Source organism: Rattus norvegicus, chromosome 2 (assembly GCF_021556685.1).
Source record: "Rattus norvegicus strain SHRSP/BbbUtx chromosome 2, alternate assembly SHRSP_T2T, whole genome shotgun sequence".
Classification (NCBI taxonomy): Eukaryota; Metazoa; Chordata; class Mammalia; order Rodentia; family Muridae; genus Rattus; species Rattus norvegicus.
The window spans coordinates 163,304,205-163,313,352 of record NC_141535.1 but is presented as its reverse complement, the minus strand read 5'-3'; positions in this window follow the sequence as shown (position 1 = coordinate 163,313,352).

Sequence of the window (9,148 nt, the reverse complement as noted above, 5' to 3'; positions counted from 1 at the left end):
TCCTCCTCTTCTATGAGAGGGTTGAGGCACATGCTGGTTTTCCTACTACTTTGGCTCATCATCTCTTTAGGGATAGGAACATCTTCTCCCACTGAGGGCAGACAAGGCAACCCAGTTTGGAAATATATTCAACAGACAGCCAACATTAGGGACTGATGCTGCTCCAGTCTTGGGGAACCCACATATATGAAAGGGTTCTTGGTCCAGCCCATGTATGACCTTTGGTTGGTGCTTCAGTCTCTAAGAACTCACAGGGATCCAGGTTCATTAACTCTATTGGTCTGCCAGTAGAACTCCTATCCTTTTTTGGAGGGCCCCTAAATCCTTCCCCAAACTCTTCCATAAGAGTCGCTGAGCTCAGTCCAATATTTGGTTATGGTTTTCTGAATCTATTTCAGTCAAGTTCTGAGTGTGGCCTCCCAGAGGACAGCAAAGTTAGTCTTCTCTCTGCAAGTATAACAGAGTACCATTAATTGTGTTAGGGATTGGTGCTTGCCCATAGGATGGGTCTCAATTTGGGCTGCTCATTGGTTGGCAATCCCTTCAGCTCTAACCTATCCCAGTTATTGCATTTTTTTATAGACAAGATATATTTGAGTCCAAAACTTAAAGTTGCATTGGTGTTTTTATCTCTCCACTGGAGGTCCTGTTTAACTATTAGACGTAGTCTCTTCAGGTTCCATCTCCCCAGAGTTGGGGATTTCAGCAAAGGTCACCACATCCCAAGTCTCTGGGACATGCAAGAGGTTTCCCACATCCTACAGGACCCACCCCCATGCCTGGCAGCTGCATATTTCCATTAATTCCCCTGGTCCTCTATGCTTTTTCTCTGTCTTCCACCATACCTGGTCCTTTTTCTACTCTCTGTCTCTCCTCCCACATGGTCTCTCCCTTCCTCTAGTTTCAGTGTGTATTTTCTTCCCCTTCTAAGAGTGATTCATATATCCTCGCTTGAGCTTTCTTAAGGTCTGTGGGTTGTATCCTGGTTATTTTGTACTTTTTGGCAAATCTTCACTTATCAGTGAGTACATACTCTTCATGTCTTTTGAGTCTGGGATTATCTCACTCAGAATGTTATTTTCTAGTTGCATCCATTTGCCTGGATGTTTTCATTTTTAATAGCTGAATAGTATTCTATTGTATAAATGAAACACATCTTCTGTAGCTCTTCATCAGTTGAATAACATCTGGGTTGTTTCCAGCTCCTGGTGATTACAAATAAGGCTGCTATGAATATAGTGCAGCACATGTCATTGTGATATAGTGGATTATCCTTTGGGTATATGCCCAGCATTGGTATACCCAGGTCTTCATGTAGGCCTATTTCCAAGTTTTGGAGGAATTTCTAGATTGATTTCCAGAGTGGTTGCACGAGTTTGCAGTACCACCAGCGAGGACATAGTATGCTTCTTTCTCCACATCTTTACCAACATGTGCTGTCAATTGAGTTTTTGATCCTAGGCATTATGATTGGTATAAGCTGGAATCATAGGGTTGTTTTGGTTTCCATTTCCCTGATGACTAAGAATGTTGAACATTTCTTTAAATGCTTCTTTGCCATTTGAGATCTTTGCCACCTGTTCAGAATTCTCTGTTTAGCTTTGTATGCCATTTTGGGCTATTTGGTGTTTCAGAGTATAATTACTGAGTTGTTTATATTGTTTGGGTACTAGCCCTCTATGAAATGAAGGGTTAGTAAACTTATCGTTTCCTAGTATATAGGTTGCAATTTTGTCCTATTGACAGTGTCTTTTGCTTTATAGAAGCTTGTGGGTTTCAAGAGGTTCCATTTATCAATTGTTGATCTCACAGCCTAAGCCATTGGTATTCTGTTCAGAACATTTTCTCCTATACCAATGTGTTCGAGGTTATTTCCCACTTTCTCTTCTATGACATTCAGTATTTCCGGTTTTATGTTGAGGCCCTTGATCCTCTTGGATATGAGCTCTGTGCAATATGATATATGCTGTTCACATTGTATTACTCTACATGAAGACTACCAGGTGGACCAGCACCATTTGTTGACAAAGAAGAGAGAGAACTGTTCTTCCACATCTATGGAAAGTTTTGATGACTAGTGCAATGAATCTGTAGATTGCTTTTGTTAGGGTGGCAATTTTTTACTTTGTTAATCATTCTGATACATGACTAAGGGAGATCTTTCTATCTTCCGAGTTTGTTGTTTTCTTCCTTTAGGGCCATGGAGTTCTTGTCATACAGAACTTTCCCTTGCTTAGTTAGAGTTCTATAAAGAAATTAAATGTTGTTTGTGGTGATTGTGAAGGCTAATGTTTCCATAATTTTATTCTCAGCTAGTTTATCATTTGTATAAAGAAGGCTATTGATTTGTTTAATTTAATTTTATATTCAGCCACTTTGGTGATGCTGTTTATCATCTGTAGGAGTTCTCTGGTAGAATTTTGGGGTTTCCTATGTATACTATCAGGGCCATCCACAAATAGTGATACTTGATTCTTCCTTTTCAATTTGCTTCTGTTTGATCCCTTTTGTTGTCTAATTGCTCTGGCTAGAACATCATGTACTATATTATATAGGTAGGAAAAGAAAAGGCAAAATTTCATGTCCATGATTTTAGTGGGATTGTTTCAACTTTCTCTAATTTGATGTTGGCTATTCATTTGCTGTATATTGCATTTATTTTGTTTAGTTATGTGCCATGAATTTCCTATCTCTAAGATTTTTAACATGAAGGGGTGTTGGATTTTGTCAAAGATATTTTAGCATCTTTTGAGATGATCAATTGACTTCTTTGAGTTTGTTTATATAGTGGATCATGTTGATGGATTTTCTTATATTGAAGCAACCCTGAATCACTGGGATGAAGCCTACCTGATATGGTGAATGATGCATTTGAGGTATTCTTGACTTTTACTTGCTATCATTTGGTTGAGGTTATTTTTATTAGGTATGTATGAGGTAAATTGCTTTGACATTCTCTTTCTTTGTTGGGTCTTTCTTTGGTTTTGGTATCAGAATAACTGTGTCTTAATAGAATGAATTCTGTAGTATTTCTTCTGTGGAATAGTTTGAGGAGTATTGGTATTGCTTTGGAGACTTTCAATGACTGCATCTTTTTCCTTATGGGTATGGGAGTGTTTACATAGTGTACCAGATTTATTTTAACTTTGGCACATGATATCTGTCTAGAAAATCATCCATTTGATCTATTTTTTCCAGTTTTGTAAAAGGAAGACTTTTGTAAGATCTGGTGATTTTCTTAATTTCCTCAACTTCCTTTGTTTATGTCTCCATTCTCATTTCTGCTTTTGTTTATTTAGATGCTGTCACTGTGTCTTTTAGTTAGTTGGATAGCTGTTTATCCATCTTGTTGATTTTTGCAAAAACCAGCTCTAGGTTTTGTTGCTTTTGTATTGTTCTCTTTGTTTGTAGTTAGGAGATTTCAGCCTAGTTTGACTATTTCCTGCCATCTACTCCTTTTGGATGTGTTTGCTTCTTTTTGTTCTTTCAGGAATGCTGTTAAGTTGCTACTATAGGATTTCTCCGTTTTCTTTATGAAGGCACTTAATGCTAATAATTTTCCTCTTGACAATGTACTCATTGGATTCCATAAATTAGTGTATGCTCTACCTTCCTTTTCATTGACTTCTAAAAAGTCTTTAATTTTTTTCTTTATTTCTTCTTTGACCAAGTTATCATAGAATAAAGAGTTGATTAGTTTCCATGAGTATGTGGGCTTTCTGATGTTTTTGTTTTTATTTGAGTCAGGCCTTATTCCATGGTGATCTGATAGAATGAATAGGATTATCCATGAGGTTCTTAGAAGAGTTATATTTTTTTATTCTCTGGTGAAATGTTCTATACATATCTGTTAAATATATTTGGTCCATACCTTCTGTTACTTTCGCAGTGTCTCTGTTTAGTTTCTATTTCAACATCCTGCCCATTACTGAGCATGGATTGTTGAAGTCTCCAACTATTATTAGGAGGGGTTCAGTTTCTGTTTTAAAATTTAGTTAAGTTTCTTTTACAAATGTGTGCCTCTTGTTTATGGGGCATAGATGTCTACACATTGAGACTTCATCTTGATTGATTTTCCAATTGATTAGTATGAAGTGTCCTTCCACGTCTCTTTTGATTACTTTTGGTTGAAAGTCTATTTTATTGAACCTTAAATTGGAAACTCCAGCTTGTTCCTTGACCATTTGATTGAAAAACATTTCTCCAATTCTTTTTTCTGAGGTATTATCTGACATTGTTGCCAAGATGTGTATTTTTTGCATACAGTAACATCATGGATCATATTTACATACCCAGTATGTTAGCCTGTGTCTTTTTATAGGGGAATTGAGTCAACTGATGTTGAGAGATTGTTTTGTGGTAAGTTCTAATGTTTTTTGAATTGTTCCTGTTAGTTCCTGTAGTTCTTTTGTTTTTGGAGGTGGTATTATACGTGTGTGTGTGTGTGTGTGTGTGTGTGTGTGTGTGTGTGTTGTGAGATGATTACTTTCTTATTTTTTTCTTGGGTGTAGTTGCCTTCTTAGTGTTGGAGTTTCCCTTCTAGTATACTGCATCGGGCCGATTAATAGAAAGGTGTTGTTTAAATTTGATTTTGCATGGAGTATCTTGGTTTTCCATTGTCTTTTCTGCTTCAATCTGTTTGGTGTTCTGTACGTTCCTTGTATGTTTATGGATATCTCTTCTTTAGGTTAGGAAGGTTTCTTCTATGATTTTGTTGAAGATGTTTTCTGGTCTTTTGAACCAAGATTCTTTACCCTCTTGTATTCATATTATGCTTATAGTTGATCTTTACATTGTATCCTGAATTTTCTGAGCTTTTTCTACACTTGGCAATTTCTTTGCCCATTGTGTCAATATTTTCTATGGTATATTTTATGCCTGAGATTTTCTCTTCTATCACTTTTATTCTGTTGGTGATGCTTATATCTATAGCTCCTCATCTCTTTCCTAGGTTGTGCATCTTCAATGTTGTGTCATTGAATACTTTTTTGTTTCTATTTTAATTTTTATGTCTTCAACCATTTTGTTCAATTCCTTCACCTACTTGATTGTATTTTTCAGAATTTTTTAAAAGGATGTATTTATTTCCTTTTAAAGACTTCAATCTGATTCCTGTGTTTTCCTGTGTTTCCTTAAAGGAGTTATTTATATCATTTTTAAAGGTTTCTTATCGTCTTCATGAAATGGGATTTTAGATCAGAATCTTGCTCTTCATGTGTGTTAGGGTTTTCAGGGCTTGCTGTGGTAGAAGAACTAGGTTCTGATATTTCCAAATTCCATTTCTTTCTTTGCCTTGGTCTTGTGCTTGCCTTCAGCCAACTGATTTTCTCTGGTGTTAACCAGCTTATCTGTCTCAGATTGAAGCAGGCCTTTTTGGGAGCAGGTGAAGCTGTGTGACCTGGGTTAGAGCAGGCCTCCTGGAAAGCAGGCTGTACTGTTGCTAGTTAGAGCAAGTCTTCTGTGTTTCTGGTTAAACCAGTCCTTCTGTGACCTTTGTTAGGGCAGACATCCTGAGAGAAAGGCAGTTTGTGGGTTGGGGGCTGGGAAGCAGACACTGTGATCTTCCAAGTGTGCAAGTCTAGTGCAGTTTGGAAAGGGTTGGTCCCCACTTTGCTGAGCTCTGTGTGGGTCTCAGCTGACATGGGATTTGAGTCAATGTTCTTACCTGTGTTTCTAGTTAGGGCAAATCTCCTGGGGACATATAGGTCCTGGGTTAATTAGCAGGCACAGGTGTCTGCCACAGGTACAGGTGGAGGTGCAGAGCAGAAGGTGTGATGGGGCTCAGGTCTGAACATATCTTTAAGTGCTTCTTGCCCATTCAAGGTTTCTCTGTTGAGAATTCTTCTTTTCTTTCTCTTTCTTTTTTTCAATTGGTTATTTTATTTATTTGCATTCAAAACATTGCTTTTTATTTCAAATTCTGTTAAGTTAGGTCTTCTCTCTTGGCTGCCTTTTAGTTATTTTGTCTAAGTGTTATTTTTATGTGTTATTGATTGTTTCTATTGTGTTTCTGTTTTTATTTTGTTGATTTCAGCCCCAAGTTCGTTTTGTCAGTCTGACCAATCCTTATGGAGATGATTCATGCTTTTTGTTCTAGAGGAGTGGTTTTCAATCTTCCTAATATTACAACCCTGTAATACAGTTTCTCATATTTTGACACCCTCCAAGCATAAAATTATTTTTGTTGTGATTTCATGAATATGAATTAGCTACTTTTATAAATCAAAATTTAAAATCTGTGTTTCTTATGTTTTAAAATGACCCCTGTGAAAAGGTCATTCCACCAACAAAGAGTTCACAGATTGAAACAGGCTGAGAACCACTGTTCTAGAGCTTCTAGGTGTCTTTTTAGGTTATTAGTATGCGATGTCTCAGTGTTTGTTTGTTTGTCTTGTTCAGTTATTTGAAAATGTGAGCAGGAAATGTTGTGACTTACATCTTTGAACCACCATCATTGCATTCAATACGTTTGAGCATATTGTGTTCTTCTTCAGTTCCTTAATATATATCTTATTTTCTGTCTTGGCACATTTTTCATTCTATAGTGAAATGTTTAGTTTGAATTGGTTTAGAAGGTTTCCAGCTTTTATCTGTGGTGGTCAGTTAGAATTCACAGTCCTTTTGTTTTTTATTTGTTTGTTTATTTGTTTGTTAAGATTTGCTCTGTGTCTGACTACATGGTAAATTTTGGAGAAAATTCTATGATGCATTAAAAAGAAGGTATACATTTTTTGTGTTTGGATAACTGTTATGTAAATATCTATTAGGTTCATTTGGTTCATATTGTCAATTACTTCCAGAATTTCTTTGTTTAATTTTTGTCTAAATATTTATTTTTGGTGAAAGTGGGCTGGATTTCTAGATAAATATTGCTTTAATTTGATTCTAACATGGAATGTTTGATTACTCCCTATATTTTCATGATGTTCATGAGGTCATTCGACCACCAAAGAGGTCATAATCCACAGGGTGGAGTTTTCCATCTAGCAACTTTTATAGGTCTAGATATTGCTTGAATTTGTATTTTTAATGGGATGCATTATTTTCTTCATCTATTGTGATTGAAATATTGCTAGGCATGGTAATCTGGGATGTACCTTGTCTCCTTCTTTAGGTTGGGGGGTATTTTCTATAATTGTGTTGAAATATTTTTTGTGCCTCTGAACGGATTTCTTCTCCTTCCTCTATTCCTAGTACTCTTAGATTTAGTCTTTCTTAGTGTCCTAGATATCGTGTATATTTTGTGCAATATTTTTTAGCTATGTTCCCAGGAAATGCCAGCTGCTTTGGGGGCTGGGATAATGTGCTGCATTGTGGGAAGAAATACTGAAGGCTTAGAGCTCTGTGATACAGTGAATATAGGAGCGAAAAGAAAGGGAACCCCAGAAAGTGTCCAGCTACAGAGTTTGGGATCAAATGAGGGATTCACCATTTTTCTTCATCAGGTCTACAAGCTATGTATTCAGTTTCGTTCTGGGTATATCTTCATTTTCTTCAGTTTTGAAGGTTTTATTCTTTCTCTTGAATGAAATTATTTTCAATTAGTTTTCTTTCAGTGGTTTGAGTTATCTCTTCCCTTTGCCCTGGACCTTCACTGTTGCAGTGATATATTTAGAATTTGTCTTTTTTATAACTGAAACCTCATGCTTCTTCTGTGGCTGATTTTTTGTCATTGGCTTTTGGGGCAGCTACGGGTATGTGTACGGTAGGATGTGTAAATATGCCTTTTTTGTGTGTGGATCATCATTCATGCATGTACATGGAGGCCACAGGTTTATATCAGACACCCTCCTTAGTTTTACTTTTAGTTTTTATTGAGACAGAGACTCTGGTCAAACTGGCTAAACTTATTCACTAAGCAAATCTAGCTAACCAACCTGATCTAAGGATTATCGTTTTCTGCTTCCCAAGGACAGTACTGTAAGAGAGCTGGCATGCCTGTTCAGTATTTATGTGGGTACTAGGGATCCAAACACTGGCCCTATGGCTTGTATAGACAGTACTTTATCCAAGAAACCATCTTTCTCATCATGTATTACTGTGCACTAACATAAGTATCTTAGTATTTATACAGGTTGAAGTCACCAAACTTTTGCTGACCTAAGTTCTTCCTAGGAATCCCATCTATGCATTCAACACTCACTCTGTTTCCTAAGCATGTTACCTGTTTTTAAGTACACTAGCACTGTCTTCTACCAATTCAATAATCCTCTAGTGAATTACTTTTTCACAGTTGTTCAACCTTCAATTTCAAGTTTCAGTTCATTTTCCTTTTCATATCCATCTTTTGTGTGGGGTTTCTCCTGTTGGAAGGATGTTGCTATATTACTGACTTATTTAACCTGCTTGCTCCAGCTTCAGAGACAAATGTGCAATACCTTCATTGAGGGCTTGTTGTTTCTCTCCTAGTTCCTGACCTAGTAGTTAGACTGCTTATTTTAACCTTTTACAATTTTTATTTTCCTTTGCATTTTCATTATTTCTCTCTGTTTTCAAATAAAGCACATTATATTATACTGTGGCAAATCTCAAATCCAACAGAGCATCCTAATGGCTGTTTATTTGTGTACAGAGATTTAGCAGGACTTTTGTGGTGAGATATAGGCTCTGCAAACCATAAAGCTTTCAACATCAGGACTCAGTGGGAGCAGCCTTGACATTTTCATAGTTACTATAGAATGAGATTAGCTAGCAGGGTTCTTTTTGGTTATTCCTTTATAAAACTGCTCTGTTTAGCTATCTTGGCCTGTAGGTATAATGTCCAGCTGTTAAGCTACACTGATTGCTGACTCCTTTGGTATTGTAACAGTACCCTGGGGGGGGGTAAATTGTTCTATAGTCTGTCTAAATTGAATTCTAGCCTCTCTGCAAGGGTAGCTTTTGAGACTTATCTTTGCACTCCGTTCTGATACCAAGAGTGATCTTTTCAGTTGCCTCTTCACCTGATTCTCTGTGGTAACAGTGGTTGGCTTGGAATTTACTTTGTTGTGTGCATGAATCTATCAGCCTTCACTTCATTGTGCAAAACAAAACCGTCATTACTTTGAAAAGTGATGATGTAATGTTCATCACACTAAGTTTCCAGTTATCTGATAGTCAGATAATGGGGAAGTTCTTTTATATATGATCTGCGTCTCTTAGACTAAGT